Raw genomic sequence first — 17493 nt, 5'->3', positions numbered from 1 at the left:
GGCTACAGCCTGAAGGTGCATCAGCCAGGATCCTGTACGATCGACCTCGATAAGCTCCCTTGCAATTCCAACCATCTGTTGGTAATTCAGCCATAGTTTACTGGTGCGAGAGTGAGCGGATAATCCGTTTCTTTTGGTGGACAAGAGGTGGACAATTTCACTAAGGCAGGTAGAAGTGATGACCGAATTCAAGTCACTCTCCCCTGTCAGTGTCCGAGCATACAAATGCTCAAGGTCTTGCAACAGGTCTGCAAAACCCGGGATGGTCGCAAAGTACTTTGTCTGCAACTTGCTGAGTAAGACACTGATCAAGGAGGAGTTGGCCACGAACTGCACGCTGAACTGCCTTTCCAGTAATGATGTGTTGCACAGCATTGTCACCGTAAATTGTTCCCAAGATCTCTTTGATTCCACTCCCATCCATCAACGTTCCTATGGTACCCATAAGATTCATCAATGTGTGGAAGCTCCCGAGCATCAAGACAACATCTCGAACCGGGCTGTCTTCAGGCACCTCGTGTTTGATTTCTGACGTTTTCCAGTAGAGTGGCTGATCGAATGTAACAGCTGCAGCGGATCGGTGTTTATCAGCAAGGTTGCACAGATACTCAAGAGTAGAGAAGATGCATGACTTGTCTCCGGAATACATGTCAATGATGGGCAAGAAGATTACCGAAGACGACCCCGGATGATCACAGTCTTTATGTAGCATGTGCATCATTCCATTCCAGCTCGGTGCAGGCTGTTTGAAGCGTAAAGACATCTCCCACAATACATCAACACAATGGTCAATGGCGTCGAGAAATGGCAAGGGCTTGAATTTTATGTTTCGGCGAGTGTGTTTTGCGAAACGGTATTCCCTTACATCAACTCTGCTTTGTTCAACTATCTCCAAGTCCGCAGTATTCCGTCTGAGAACAGTGCGACCGACCTTCCTTCCTGGAGTCACAGTAGCTACCATCCCCATGCCGTGGAAAGTCCCCTTCCCATCTATCGTGATGATACTATGATCGATGTTTTCCGCAACGAACAGCAGTGCCGTATCCAGTCTGTCTATGGTACCACCGAGTACATCCTGGCCAACAGAAGCGGCAGCGTTTTCCTCGAATCGATGAACTTCTGAATATGATGAACAATATCCCATGGCTGAGAGACTGTCTACAAGAAATTGAGACCTGAAATGATGATGGAGCTGCACTGCTAACCCAAGCTGCAATGGAGCTACTACAGACAGATGATACAGACAGTCTGCAGCATGTAAGTCCTTCCCAAAGTACGCGATTCTCCCTTGAATGGTGATTGCCCAGTCATCATTACGCTGTTTGCAATGTGACAAGATAGACCTTACAAATCCATCTGTTTTAACAAAGCTATAGTCATCGAAATCACTACTAGATCTTGTCTTCACCACTTCATGTCCACAGAACAAACACTGTGTCGTGCTATCATAGGATCCAGTAGACACCCGTGTACCTCTCTTGGCAGGTGAACGATGAACGGAAGTAGCTTTCTTATGCAAGTCTATTTGCTTCTTGTTTATGTAGTTCATACGACATCTCTTGTGCACCACTGCTCCAGCAGCTACCACAGTGCTAATGCCCCTCTCAATACTGGCTTTATTGATCCCTTCAGCTCCTTTCGCACCAATCACCACTCTTTCTCCGTCATCTTCTACTTCATGGCTGCATAAGGGGCAAGTTTCTTGACTTTCCATCATTCTCAGCTCTGTAAAAGAAGATAAATAAATCGTTAAATAATAAATATAATAATAGTAGTAATTGTAAAAGAAATATGATAGACACTGAAAGGCGAGTCGCATTTAACATTTTACAGCTTTGGCGGACTTATTGTTTGACGTCACATTTGGACCCTTTGTGGTAACTCTATCTTGGTAAACTTTTAGTATGTTTTTCCCTACATGTAATACTACCAAAAAAAACAATAAAACGCTTTCTTGGAATTTGTTCAGGGTAAAGGATTTTTTTTTCCGTATTTTGACTGGACTATACAGTCTTCAGGGTAATGGGCAAGGAGACAGTAGGTTGGGGGTTTGCGACAGCTCCGTTGAGGTGGCAGTGGTATCATTGCATGTTGTAAGCTTTCCTGAAGAGATGAGTTTTCAAGTTCAGTTGGAATAATAATATTTATAATTTTATTTCTATATTACCAACATATTCTGAGCACTTTACATTTTAGAGGAGACTTGTACAGACAATAAAAGACATCCAGAATAACATTCGCATAAATCAACCAAGAGGGCCCTGCTCGCAAGGTTACAATCTATGAGGAAATAAGGGAGGCACGAAAGGTGGATGGTATCAATTGCTTGTATTGTATGGTCCAGCCTTCAATTAAATAAATAGGGTGTTCACGTAATGCTGCATGAACTGGTAACCAACTAGCATGTGTAAAAGTACAGACACAGAGGGTTATTAAATGCATAAAGCGTTTTAGGGCACGCTTAAAAGTGTGGGTATTGGGGATTAATCGAATTGTAGTACATTCCAAAGAATTGGCGAAGTACGTGAGAAGTCTAGGAGACATGATTGGGTGGTTCGGATTATTGAGGATTTTAATCTTAGGTCATTAGCAAAATGGAGGACACGGGAAGGGTGGTAGACTGAGACGATGGAGGAGATGTAGGGTGGTGCTGAGCCATGGTGTGCTTTGTGGGTGAGGGTAATAAGTTTATACTGGATTCTGGAGTTGATGGGTAACCAGTGCAATGACTGGCACAAGGTAGAGGCATCGGTGTAACGTTGGGCGAGGAATATCATCCTGGCTGCTGCATTCAGGACAGATTGTAGAGGGGAGGCTTTAGTAAGAGGAAGACTGATATGTAGAGAATTACAGTAGTCCAGACGAGAATGAGTAAGAGCTACAGTAAGAGTTTTTGCAGAGTCGAAAGTAAGAAAAGGTTGAATTCTAGAAATGTTTTTGAGGTGTAGATGACAAGAGAGCATGAGTAATCAGATGTAGGGAGTGAATAAAAGATCTGAATTAAGTATGACCCCCAAGACAGCGGGCATGTTGTTGGGGAGTAATGGTAGAACCACACACCAGAAATGGCAATGTCAGGCATAGTGAAGGGAGGAAACACAAGGAGTTCAGTTTTTGACAGGTTCAGTTTCAGAGAGCAGGAGGATATGATGTTAGAGAAAGTGGTAAGAAAATCACTGTTTTGTAATAATGCCAGTGTGATGTCAGGAGTAGAGGTGTATAATTGGGTGTCATCAGCACAGAGATGGTACTGTAAACCAAATCTACTGATTATTTGTCTAATAGAGGCAGTATACAAGGAGAACAGGAGGGGGCCTAGGACTGATCATTGAGAGACCACTACAGTAAGGAGAAAAGGAGAGGAATAAGAGCCGGCAAAAGATACAGTGAAGGAGTGGTCAGAGAAATAGGAGGAGAACCAGGAGAGAACGGTGTCCTTGAGGCCGACAGAGAGGAGCATAGTGTGGAGGAGCTGATGAGCCACAGTGTCGATTGCTGCAGAGCGATCCACGAGAATTAGCAGTGAGTAGTGAAAGTTAGATTTAGATGTTAGTAGATCATTAGAGACTTTAGTGAGGGCAGTTTCAGTAGAGTGTAAAGAGTGGAAGCCGGATGGTAGGAGGTCAAGAAGAGCTTGATCTGAGAGATAGCAGATTATAACAGAGTGGACCAAGCATTCCAGGAGTTTAGAGATGAAGGGAAGATTAGAGACAGGTCTATAGTTAGAGGCACAGTTTTGATTGATGGATGTTGTTTAAGTAATGGATGTATGCTGGTATGTTTAAATGAGGAGGGAAAGATACCGGAAGAGAGAGAGAGGTGGAATATTTTTATTAGGTGAGTGGTGACAGCAGGGAAAATGGACTGGAGGAGATGTGATGGAATAAGGATACTGTTGTTGTTAGGGTCGGCGGAACGCACCAAATATAAATAATAGTAGGTGCGTTCGCCGCCCGGGGTCCACCATGCGGTAGGTGAAAAGACCACTGCTGAAAATGGCAGATACACCTAGTAGGTGCGGTACTGTGCTCGGGTTAATGTCACCCGAACGCTAAGAGCGGCTCCGTACAAACACAGAGTCGCTTGGCGAACACTAAAGCAAAGGCGCGGGCCCTCTTAGCGTCACAGAGGCCTGCGTGTGGCGTCGAAGCCGCGAACACCAATAGCTGCTGTTACTACAGCGCAGCGGCAGAGAAAGCCACAAGCGTCGGCGCCGAGGACCGGGCGCCGACGTACGCTAGTGTAGGCGTGGAGCAAGTGGCGTGTAGCTTGCCACAACCCTGGAGCAGACTATACACACTCAGTCACCACTCGTAATATCAGAGGGTAGGGGTTTCATAATGAGTCAGACACCAGTCCATGCATCCATCACCATACACACACAGAATAATATGCTACACTAGCGCATGGCCGAGCCGCCATGCGGGGCTTTTATAGCCATGCACTTCCGGGACCTTCCAATACTTTAGGAAGGACCAATCAGATCCGACACAGGACCTGCACATGTGACCCCTGCTCTCCACTGAGAGGGCACGTTGCGGGCATGCCCAGTAGCACGGCACGAGGACATAGCCTCTGGAACGGTTCCCTGCAAAGCAGGTTGCGCTACCATTGCTGCACCGGAGGTGACAGCAACATCCAGGCTCACAGAACGAGTCTGAGGAGGATGCCTGGCTCGCCGTGATTGCTGAGCAGGAGTCTGAGCGGTCGGAGGAGAATGGGAGACCGCAGGATGTCTGGCTCTGGATTCGCGCTGTGTAGTGCCAGGAATCTGACGTCTAACATGGCCCCCCCCCCTCTGAGCCTCACTGCGCTCAAAGGCCACGATCAGGAGCAGTGCATGAATGTTTTCCACTGGCTCCCAGGTCCGAGCCTTGGGACCATGACCCTTCCAGTCCACCAAATAAAATTTTTTGCCACGGACAAACCTGCGCCCCACGATGGCGTTAACCTCAAACTCGTCAGACGATAAGTCTGATGACCCGGCAGATGACTCAGAAAACCGGATCATGTGAACTGGTTTGAGGAGGGACACATGGAACACTGTTGTGAGTTCATTTTCCCCTTCGTCACTGGGGTCTGGTGAACTCCCTATTCTGGTAAAGGAAGGTAATGAGCCTGATTATCAGGCACCTGAGTCTAATGAGGATGACTGCCTGAGTGGAGTCACGGACTGGATATAAGGCTGCCGACGCCCTTCTGCCCTGCGGGTGATTTCTCTGTGGACTTCTAGGACACCAGTCTGATTCCTGCTCCTCTAAAGCTAAGTTTCTGTTTTGCCTGTTAGCTTTTTGCTTTGTTTTTTGTTTTCCTTGCTTTTCAGTATTCTGCCATTCCCTGCTGGGGTGAGCTGAATCTCCTTTTGCCTGTAGCTCTGTCTTCAGTATATTCCTGAGTACTGACATAGCTTTTTTGAAGCCTAGCGTCTTCAGGGCCTTTTTCACTGTCAGTCTGTTGGCTCTTATTTTCATAGGGTTTTTCACGGATTGCAGACAGAAGCCTTCCTGTCCTTTTCTATTTAGTTAGCTTGGGCCCCTCTTTGCTCAGTCTATCTTTCTGTCTGTGTTAGTATTTTCATCTTGCTTCACCGTCATTATATGTTGGGGGCTGCCTATTGCTTTGGGGTCTGCTCTGGGACAGTTTAGATTTCCCCTTTCTTTCTTTAGGCCTATTTAATTCTCCGGCTGTGATCGAGGGGTCTAGGGCATCGTAGGAACCCCCCACGGCTACTGCTAGTTGTGTTGATAGGTTCAGGGGTCTGCAATCCGATAGCTGCCAACTTCTCTGGTTTTCTGGACTTAGCTAGCATTTCTGTTTTTGCCTCCTACGGTGATTCAATCATAACAGAATCACCCGCCATACCGCAGATCCTAGGGTACTCAATAGCAGGAAAGAATTGTGTTTAAAAAGAAGAAAAAAAAAAAAAAAAGGTGTGTGTATATTCTTTCCTCTATATCTCTGAGGCTGTAGGGGGAATTTTTTTTTTCTCTCTCAATGGAGATAAAGAAATTGTCTGATCGTGTGGAGCAGCTCGCTGCGGAAGTGCGGGGAATTTCCGCCTACCTTGCTCGTTCGCATGCTGTTGAACCAAAGATCCCTACACCTGATGTATTTTTTGGGGATCGATCTAAATTTTTGAGTTTCAAAAATAATTGTAAATTATTTTTTGCCTTGAAGCCTAACTCGTCAGGGAGCTCCGCGCAGAAGGTTAAGATTGTCATCTCTTTGCTGCGTGGCGATCCCCAGGATTGGGCATTTTCTTTGAAACCAGATGATCCTATTCTGACTAATGTGAACGCATTCTTTCAAGCTTTGGGGTTGTTGTATGACGAACCTAATGCTATTGATCAGGCTGAAAAGACCCTGTTGGCATTGAACCAGGGTCGAGATTCTGCAGAGTTGTACTGTCAAAAGTTCTGAAAGTGGGCGGTCCTTACTACCTGGAATGATAATGCCTTGGCTGCTCTCTTTCGGAAGGGTTTGTCAGAAGCCGTAAAAGATACTATGGTGGGATTTCCTGTTCCCTTTGGTCTGGACGATTCTATGTCATTAGCCATTCAGGTTGATCGGCGTTTACGTGAACGCAGGATTGCACGAGAGGTGTTGCCACCGGTTGAACAGACGTCTGAACCTATGCAATGTGATAGAGTTTTGTCTAAGGCGCAACGTCAGAAGTTCAGAAGGCGTAATAAGCTGTGTTTTTTCTGTGGAGATGCCTCGCATATTATTTCTGTTTGTCCTAAACGAGAGAAACGCTTTGCACACACGTTTTCTGTTGGTGGGGTTCAACCTAAGTTTCTTCTGGCAATTACTCTGATCTGCTCCCTTTCCACATTTTCCGCCAAGGCTTTTGTGGATTCGGGAGCAGCGCTAAACCTAATGGACTTGGATTTTGCTAAACGTTGTGGATTTCCGATGACACCTCTGCAGACGCCTATCCCTTTGAGGGGGATTGATGCTACTCCTTTGGCTAAAAATAAACCTCAGTTTTGGACCCAGGTGGTCATGCGGGTCGCCCCAGACCATCAAGAAAATTGCAGATTTTTGGTATTGCATGGTCTGCATGATGCCGTTGTTCTGGGGTTTCCCTGGTTGCAAATTCATAATCCAGTTTTGGATTGGAAATCTGTGTCTGTGGTGAGTTGGGGTTGTCGGTGTGCCTTTAGTGAGGCTCCGGTTTTTTCCACCTCTCCTCAGTCGCATGATGTTCCTGACTATTTGGCGGACTTTTATGATGTATTTAGTGAGAATGAGTCTGCGTCCTTGCCTCCTCATAGGAGTTATGACTGTGCAATTGAACTAAGCTCGGGGTGCAAATTTCCCAAGGGTCGGCTCTTCAATTTATCTGTACCCGAGCACAAGGCTATGCGGTCCTATATTAAGGAGGCGTTGGAGAAGGGTCATATTAGACCATCCTCTTCACCCTTAGGTGCCGGGTTTTTTTTTGTGGCCAATAAGGATGGTTCTTTAAGTCCTTGTACTGATTATCGTGCCCTCAATAAAATTACTATTAAATATCAGTATCCGTTACCCCTGATTTCGGATCTATTCTCTAGAGTTAGAGGTGCTTGCTGGTTTACCAAGCTTGACCTCAGGGGGGCGCATAATCTTATCCGCATTAAGCAGGGGGATGAATGGAAGACGGCGTTTAATACTCCGGAGGGACATTTTGAGTACCTGGTGATGCCTTTTGGGCTCACTAATGCCCCTTCTGTCTTCCAGTGCTTCATGAACGATATTTTCCGAGACTTTGTCGATAAATTTTTGATTATCTATCTGGATGATATTTTGATCTTCTCCAAGGATTGGGATTCTCATGTGGAACATATTCGGACTGTGTTCCGGATCTTGAGGGAGAATTGCCTGTATGTCAAAGGATCGAAATGCCTTTTTGGAGTACAGAGGATTTCATTTTTGGGATTTATTTTGTCTCCGTCAACTATTGAAATGGACCCAGCCAAGGTACAGGCCATTTATGATTGGGTTCAGCCCACTTCTTTGAAGGCCCTCCAGAAGTTTTTGGGTTTTGCTAATTTTTATCGGAAATTTATAGCAAAATTTTCTAGTATTGCCAAGCCATTGACTGATCTGACTAAGAAGGGTGCTGATGTGTTGAATTGGTCTCCTGAGGCTGTTGCTTCCTTTCAGGAGCTGAAGCGAAGATTTACCTCCGCCCCGGTTTTGCGGCAACCTGATGTCTCACTCCCGTTCCAGGTAGAGGTGGATGCTTCTGAGATTGGTGCAGGAGCTGTTTTGTCCCAAAAGGATCCTGTAACATCTAAAATGAATCCCTGTGCTTTCTTTTCCCGAAAGTTCTCTCCATCTGAACGTAACTATGATGTGGGGAATCGGGAACTGTTGGCCATGAAATGGGCATTTGAGGAGTGGAGACATTGGTTGGAGGGAGGTAAACATCAAGTTGTGGTCCTCACTGACCACAAGAATTTGATTTACCTAGAGTCGGCTAAACGCTTGAACCCTAGACAGGCTAGGTGGGCCTTGTTTTTAACACGTTTTGATTTTGTGGTCTCTTTTCTTCCTGGAACTAAGAATGTCAAGGCAGACGCCCTCTCTAGGAGTTTCTTTGCTGATTCTCCTGTGGTGACCAAGCCTGCTACCATCTTAGGCGAAGGGGTAGTTCTTTCTGCCATCTCGCCCGATTTGAAACTTGCTCTGCAAGAGTTCCAGGAGGACAAACCTGAGCGTTGTCCCAGTGGAATGTTGTATGTTCCTGACCAGTGGAAGAAGAGAGTGATGTCTGAAGTTCATTGCTCTGCATTGGCTGGTCATCCAGGTATTTTTGGTACTAGAGATCTGGTGAGTTGCTCTTTTTGTTGGCCCACCTTGTCTCATGATGTCAGGAATTTTGTGCAGTCCTGTGGGACTTGCTCCCGGTCTAAATCTTGTTCTCGCTCTAGTGGGTTGTTGATGCCTTTGCCGGTCCCCAGGAGGCCATGGACCCATATTTCAATGGATTTCATCTCTGATATGCCGGTCTCTCAAAGAATGACTGTTATTTGGGTGATTTGTGATAGGTTCTCTAAGATGGTTCATCTTGTACCACTCCCTAAGTGGCCATCTTCCTCTGAGTTGGTGCCCCTGTTTTTGCAACAGGTGGTTCACTTACATGGGATTCCTGAGAACATTGTGTCTGATAGAGGAGTTCAGTTTGTGTCTAGATTTTGGAGGACTTTCTGTTCCAAGCTGGGAATTCAGTTGTCCTTCTCCTCTGCTTTTCACCCTCAGACCAATGGGCAGACAGAGAGAACAAACCAGACCTTGGAGTCGTATTTGAGATGTTTTATTTCCGCTGATCAGGATGATTGGGTTTCGTTTTTGCCCTTGGCCGAATTTGCTTTAAATAATAGAGCTAGTTCTGCCACTTTGATGTCACCTTTTTTTTGTAACTTTGGGTTTCATCCTCGATTTTCTTCAGGGCAGGTGGAGCCTTCTGCCTGCCCAGGTGTTGACACTGTGGTGGAGAGAATGCACCAGATCAGGGACCAAGTGGTGGATAAGTTATCTCTCTCCCAGGAAAAGGCCCAGCGGTTTTCCAATTGACATAGGACCATTGGTCCCCAGTTTAAGATTGGTGATATGGTGTGGTTATCATCAAAAAATATTGCTATGAAGGTGGCTTCTCCTAAGTTTAAGCCTAGATTTATTGGACCTTACAAGATTTTGGAGATTATTAATCCGGTCTCTTTTCGTTTGGCTCTTCCTGTCACATTTAAAATCCATAATGTGTTCCATAAGTCCTTGTTGAAGAGGTTTGTTGAACCAGTTGTTCCTGGGGTGGCACCTCCAGACCCTGTATTGGTTGAAGGTAACATGGAATATGAGGTAGAGAAAATACTGGATTCCCGTCTGGCTAGACGGAGACTCCAGTATTTGGTTAAGTGGAAGGGTTATGGTCAGGAGGATAATTCCTGGGTCTCTGCCTCTGATATTCATGCCAAAAGATTGGTGCGTGCATTTCATCGGACTCACCCTGATCGCCCTGGTGGCGTGGTTGAGGGTGCCGACGTACGCTAGTGTAGGCGTGGAGCAAGTGGCGTGTAGCTTGCCACAACCCTGGAGCAGACTATACACACTCAGTCACCACTCGTAATATCAGAGGGTAGGGGTTTCATAATGAGTCAGACACCAGTCCATGCATCCATCACCATACACACACAGAATAATATGCTACACTAGCGCATGGCCGAGCCGCCATGCGGGGCTTTTATAGCCATGCACTTCCGGGACCTTCCAATACTTTAGGAAGGACCAATCAGATCCGACACAGGACCTGCACATGTGACCCCTGCTCTCCACTGAGAGGGCACGTTGCGGGCATGCCCAGTAGCACGGCACGAGGACATAGCCTCTGGAACGGTTCCCTGCAAAGCAGGTTGCGCTACCATTGCTGCACCGGAGGTGACAGCAACATCCAGGCTCACAGAACGAGTCTGAGGAGGATGCCTGGCTCGCCGTGATTGCTGAGCAGGAGTCCGAGCGGTCGGAGGAGAATGGGAGACCGCAGGATGTCTGGCTCTGGATTCGTGCTGTGTAGTGCCAGGAATCTGACGTCTAACATGGCCCCCCCCCTCTGAGCCTCACTGCGCTCAAAGGCCACGATCAGGAGCGGTGCATGAATGTTTTCCACCGGCTCCCAGGTCCGAGCCTTGGGACCATGACCCTTCCAGTCCACCAAATAAAATTTTTTGCCACGGACAAACCTGCGCCCCACGATGGCGTTAACCTCAAACTCGTCAGACGATAAGTCTGATGACCCGGCAGATGACTCAGAAAACCGGATCATGTCAACTGGTTTGAGGAGGGACACATGGAACACTGTTGTGAGTTCATTTTCCCCTTCGTCACTGGGGTCTGGTGAACTCCCTATTCTGGTAAAGGAAGGTAATGAGCCTGATTATCAGGCACCTGAGTCTAATGAGGATGACTGCCTGAGTGGAGTCACGGACTGGATATAAGGCTGCCGACGCCCTTCTGCCCTGCGGGTGATTTCTCTGTGGACTTCTAGGACACCAGTCTGATTCCTGCTCCTCTAAAGCTAAGTTTCTGTTTTGCCTGTTAGCTTTTTGTTTTGTTTTTTGCTTTCCTTGCCTTTCAGTATTCTGCCATTCCCTGCTGGGGTGAGCTGAATCTCCTTTTGCCTGTAGCTCTGTCTTCAGTATATTCCTGAGTACTGACATAGCTTTTTTGAAGCCTAGCGTCTTCAGGGCCTTTTTCACTGTCAGTCTGTTGGCTCTTATTTTCATAGGGTTTTTCGCGGATTGCAGACAGAAGCCTTCCTGTCCTTTTCTATTTAGTTAGCTTGGGCCCCTCTTTGCTCAGTCTATCTTTCTGTCTGTGTTAGTATTTTCATCTTGCTTCACCGTCATTATATGTTGGGGGCTGCCTATTGCTTTGGGGTCTGCTCTGGGACAGTTTAGATTTCCCCTTTCTTTCTTTAGGCCTATTTAATTCTCCGGCTGTGATCGAGGGGTCTAGGGCATCGTAGGAACCCCCCACGGCTACTGCTAGTTGTGTTGATAGGTTCAGGGGTCTGCAATCCGATAGCTGCCAACTTCTCTGGTTTTCTGGACTTAGCTAGCATTTCTGTTTTTGCCTCCTACGGTGACTCAATCATACCAGAACACGTCCGAAATGGCCAAATGTGGAGGAAGAGCCAGGCGGTAGACCACCGAGCTAAGTCGCTCGAGGACCTTGAACGGTCCAATGTATCGCGGTGCAAACTTGGGAGACTCGACCCGCAGTTTAATATTTTGGGTAGAGAGCCATACCATGTCGCCAGGGGAGAAGCTTGGCGCGGGCCGCCGATGCGTGTCGGCGGACGCCCTCATCCTTTCTTTAGATGCCCGGATAGCATCCTGAGTGTGATCCCAAATGTCGCGGGCCTCCACTGCCCAGTCTGCCACCCTGGAGTCAGTGGAGGACACTGGCATCGGGACAGGGACGCGTGGATGTTGACTATAGTTTAGGAGAAAGGGCGTCTGACCAGTGGAATCAGCCACCGCATTGTTTAGGGCAAATTCAGCCCAAGGTAGCAAGGATGCCCAGTCATCCTGCCTGGCAGAGACAAAATGCTGTAAATAGGTGACCAAGGTCTGATTGGCTCTCTCAACCAAGCCATTCGTCTCGGGATGATAGGCGGAGGATAGATTTAGCTCGATGCTAAGTAAACTGCAGAGCTACCTCCAAAACCGAGACGCAAACTGAGGACCTCGGTCACTCACGATTTTGTCTGGCATGCCATGTAAGCGGAATGCGTGCTTAATGAACAAGGTGGCCAGACCTCGAGCAGAAGGTAGGCGTGCGAGTGGCACCAGATGCACCATTTTGGAAAAATGGTCGGCGACCACCCAGATGACTGTACTGCCACCAGACTTGGGCAGGCCAAATATGAAATCCATGCCAACCATCTCCCATGGTCTATCCGCCACTGGCAGGGGAAACAACAACCCCACCGGCCTCTGTCTAGAGGGTCTGTTCCGAGCACACGAGACGCATGCTTGCACGTATTCCTTGACATCTCGAGCCATATGTAGCAACCAATATGACCTTGCCAGGAGTTCGGTGGTCCGTTTATTGCCAAAATGGCCACCCACCCTGGAGGCATGTGCCCAGGCGAGGACCTCCGGCCGTAGCTGAGGAGGCACCAAGGTCTTGCCCGGTGGTACTGACTCGAGAGCGACTGGAGCCACGGTCGTAAAACTCTCCGGCGGGAGAATTAACCGAGGCTCAGCTTCTCCTTCTTCCGCTGAAACCACCGAGCGTGAGAGAGCATCCGCACGGACGTTCTTCTCTCCAGAGAGGTAGTGCAGGGTGAAGCGGAATCGGGAAAAGAAGAGCGACCACCTGGCCTGACGGGAATTCAGGTGTTGGGCCGTCTGTAGGTAGACCAGGTTTTTATGGTCTGTATGTACCTGAAAGGGGAACCGGGCTCCTTCCAGGAGATGTCTCCACTCGGAAAAAGCCAACTTCATGGCTAGCAGCTCCCTTTCGCCGATGGAGTAATTTTTCTCCGCCGGTGAGAAGGTCTTGGAATAGAAGAAGCAGGGATGCTTTCGACCTTGAGCATCCTTTTGATAAAGGACTGCTCCTGCACCGATGGAAGAAGCGTCTACCTCAAGGATAAACGGTTTATCCACATCGGGACAATGTAATATGGGAGCGCCAGCAAAATGGGGTTAGCTCCTTTCTTGGTGAGAGCAACCAAAGGAGCCACCAGTGTGGAAAAGTGTGGTATGAACTGGCATTAGTAATTCACGAACCCCAAAAAGCGCTGCACCGCTTTGAGGGAATGGGGTTCTTGCCAGTCCATTACCGCTTGTAGTTTGGCAGGATCCATGGCCAGCCCCTGGGCCAAGATGATATAGCCCAGGAACAGCAAGGACTCCTGCTCAAACTGGCACTTCTCCAGCTTGGCGAATAGCGAGTTCGCCCGCAGACGGTCGAAGACCCTGCAGACATCTCTCCGGTGGGTGGTCAAATCTGGCGAAAAGATGAGTATGTCATCCAGATAGACCACCACCGAGGTAGAGAGCATGTCGCGGAAGACGTCGTTGACAAAATCTTGGAAGACAGCTGGCGCATTACAAAGGCCAAAGGGCATAACCAGGTATTCGCAATGGCCATCCCTGGTATTAAAAGCTGTCTTCCATTCGTCTCCTTCGCGAATGCGGATCAGGTTGTATGCCCCCCGCAGATCTAATTTAGTAAAGATCCGGGCCCCCCGCAACCTGTCAAATAACTCTGCGATCAATGGTAGGGGGTATTTGTTTTTAACCGTGATAGCATTGAGACCTCTGTAGTCAATGCAGTGACGTAACTCTCCGTTCTTCTTCTGTATGAAGAAGAACCCTGCACCAGCCGATGACACAGATTTCCTGATAAAACCCTTAGCCAGGTTCTCCTGGATATATTGAGACATAGCCTCCATCTCAAGGAGTGATAACGGATAAACACAGCCTCGGGGAGGCTCTGTACCTGGCAGGAGATCGATCGGGCAATCATAGGAACGGTGCGGCGGGAGCGTCTCCGCAGACTTCTTAGAGAAGACGTCCGTGTACTGGTGGTAGGGCCTGGGGAGCGCGGAGAGATCCGCAGGCACTTCAGTGGAAGCCACCGGAACACTGCCCCTCAGACACCTTCCCTCACAGTCCTTGCCCCAGCCCAGTATCCTCCCCGAAACCCAGTCAATGTGAGGGGAGTGGCAATGAAGCCAGGGAACTCCGAGGAGCACCTGATCGATGCCATTGGGCATGATAAGCAGGGACAGAGTCTCCTGATGTGAGGGTGAAATAGAGAGTCTGAGTGGGACTGTCTGATGGGTCACCTGAGACGATAACGGTGCCCCATTTACCACCCTAATGGACAGAGGTTGTGAAAGTAACACCAGAGGGATAGTGTGACTCTGGGCAAAAGTCGAGGACATAAAGTTCCCCTCGGCCCCGGAATCCAGGGTGACCTCTGCCTCCCAGGTGGAGGACCCACTATCTAAAGTACCCCGGAACACCGGTTTGGGTGAAAAGGGTCCCATTTTGGATTGACCACCACCTACGACCACTGGACGTGGTCGTCTTTTCGGTCGCTGAGGACATGTGCCAGCCGAATGGCCAAACTGTCGGCACTGATAACAGCGCACAGAGCTTCACATCGGACATGTCTTAGTGCCGGTGCGAGACACCTCCATAGGCTCAGAGGAAGAGAGCTCTTGTGCGCATGGCTATAAAAGGTCCGCATGGCCGCTCGGCCATGCGCTAGTATAGACTCTAGTTGCTATATGTGTAGATGATGACGGATGCATACACCTGGTGAATGACTCATTAAAATTCCCCTCCCTTTGATATTACGTATGTGGTTAGGGAATTAGTTGCAAAGTCAGCATCAGCCAGTGGCTAGCCATAGGCCACAAGTGCTCATCACTTCCAAGCACTAGCGTCCGATGGTGTCGCCTGCCATAGGGCACCATCGTACCATGGCAGGTACTGTCACTTCGCAGCAGTCGTTTTCTGTTAGCGGCATTCGCAGCTGTATGCCACATGCTCGGTAGGTCTAGAGGGACGCTGGTCTTATGTCCTGGGGCCAGAGTCCTGTGACCATATACCGAGCAGTTTTCTCCCCGAGCTCTGCGAGTGTGAACAGGTTCCGCATTTGTGTGTTAGCGTTAGTGCGGCTCTGTGAGGTAACAGAGTTCGCCCAGTGCACACCGGGTGACATTTAACCCGCGTGTGTTATACCGCCATATTGAGCGTCCGCCATTACTTAGCATCAGCATACCAACTCTGCACAGTGGACCCCGGGCGGCGAACGCGCCTACTATTATTTTATAATTTGGTGCGTTCCGCCAGCCCTAACAGGTAGTTTACAGAAGGAGGTAGACGCAGCAATTAGAGGTTACAGACCTGTACTTGGGGTTATCTCCACAGTTTGCCACAGCACGTGCACAAGTACTTATAGGCGAATGTAGAAACTGGTGAATCCTGTCATAAAGACTTTAGATGTGGTGAATCCAGTCAGAAATACTTTAGATGTGGTGAATCCAGTCAAAAATACTTTAGAATGATTTCTGTACAGGTTAGAGGGAACTCAAGCTATTAGGCGTGCAGGAGATCTTGAAGCAAAAACAGCCTACACGTGTGTTATACTCTCCATGAAGGCATCCCTCAGACTCCAGAACATTTTAGACTTGCCTGGGAAAACAGCTCCTCCTATTGACCATGTGACTAGGAGCTGGCCAATAGGACACCGAATTCACATCTCAGATCCTTACAAAACAATAATTATGAGTCATTGTACACTTTCACCATTAGATGGTGCCAGAACACAGCAAATGAGAAATGCTTTGCATCTAAAATAGAGGTGACTAGAAATGGAGAATTACAGCTCACAAATAATGTAGAGGGCCAGTTAGAGAGTGAGCTATAGTGTTCAGAAGCTACTCACAATTCAATATTACTTAAAGGGACAGACACACTCTGGACTGGGTCACTACACTATCATACTGCACCGTCACACAAAAACATTTAGGTTACATTACATGAGCAGGATGTGGATACAGTTGGCGCAGGGGCCTGGAGTCAGTGCTGACACCGTGGCCCTCATATTCAGGGGCCTCATATCAGCCAAATGGTCTGCGACTATTAGCAGTACGCAGGGGTGTTGCTAGGGTCAGAAAAGACAAGCCCTAAGACAAAAAGTTGCCCCCAACCCCCTCCTAAAAAAATTTTTAACACTGCAAATAACACCGTCATAACTGAGTACAGATAATGTAGTAGATGTGTCCTGCAGTCCTATATAACAACACCGATAACACAATTATACCTGAGTACAGATAATGTAATAGATGTGACCTGCAGTCCTACAGTTGTGGCCAAAAGAATTGACACCCCTGCAATTTTGTCAGATAATACTCAGTTTCTTCCTGAAAATTATTGCAAACACAAATTCTTTGTTATTATTATCTTCATTTAATTTGTCTTAAATGAAAAAAACACAAAAAGAATTGTCCTAAAGCCAAATTGGATATAATTCCACACTAAACATAAAAAAGAGGGTGGACAAAAGTATTGGCACTGTTCGAAAAATCATGTGATGCTTCTCTAATTTGTGTAATTAACAGCACCTGTAACTTACCTGTGGCACCTAACAGGTGTTGGCAATAACTAAATCACACTTGCAGCCAGTTGACATGGATTAAAGTTGACTCAACCTCTGTCCTATGTCCTTGTGTGTACCACATTGAGCATGGAGAAAAGAAAGAAGACCGAAGAACTGTCTGAGGACTTGAGAAACCAAATTGTGAGGAAGCATTAGCAATATCAAGGCTACAAGTCCATCTCCAAAGACCTGAATGTTCCTGTGTCTACCGTGCGTAGTGTCATCAAGAAGTTTAAAGCCCATGGCACTGTGGCTAACCTCCCTAGATGTGGATGGAAAAGAAAAATTGACAAGCGATTTCAACGCAAAATTGTGCGGATGTTGGATAAAGAACCTCGACTAACATCCAAACAAGTTCAAGCTGCCCTGCAGTCCGAGGGTACAACAGTGTCAACTCGTACTATCCGTCGGCGTCTGAATGAAAAGGGACTGTATGGTAGGAGACCCAGGAAGAGGAAGACCCCACTTCTTACCCCGAGACATAAAAAAGCCAGGCTGGAGTTTGCCAAAACTTACCTGAAGAAGCCTAAAATGTTTTGGAAGAATGTTATCTGGTCAGATGAGACAAAAGTAGAGCTTTTTGGGCAAAGGCATCAACATAGATTTTACAGGAGAAAAAAAGAGGCATTCAAAGAAAAGAACAGGGTCCCTACAGTCAAACATGGCGGAGGTTCCCTGATGTTTTGGGGTTGCTTTGCTGCCTCTGGCACTGGACTGCTTGACCGTGTGCATGGCATTATGAAGTCTGAAGACTACCAACAAATTTTGCAGCATAATGTAGGGCCCAGTGTGAGAAAGCTGGGTCTCCCTCAGAGGTCATGGGTA

The sequence above is a fragment of the Dendrobates tinctorius genome, unplaced genomic scaffold, assembly GCF_039654945.1.
Source record: "Dendrobates tinctorius isolate UK_male_01 unplaced genomic scaffold, ASM3965494v1 ptg000145l, whole genome shotgun sequence".
NCBI classification, from domain to species: Eukaryota; Metazoa; Chordata; class Amphibia; order Anura; family Dendrobatidae; genus Dendrobates; species Dendrobates tinctorius.
The sequence above is the reverse complement of the archived record's forward strand: the minus strand, read 5'-3'. Positions refer to the sequence as shown.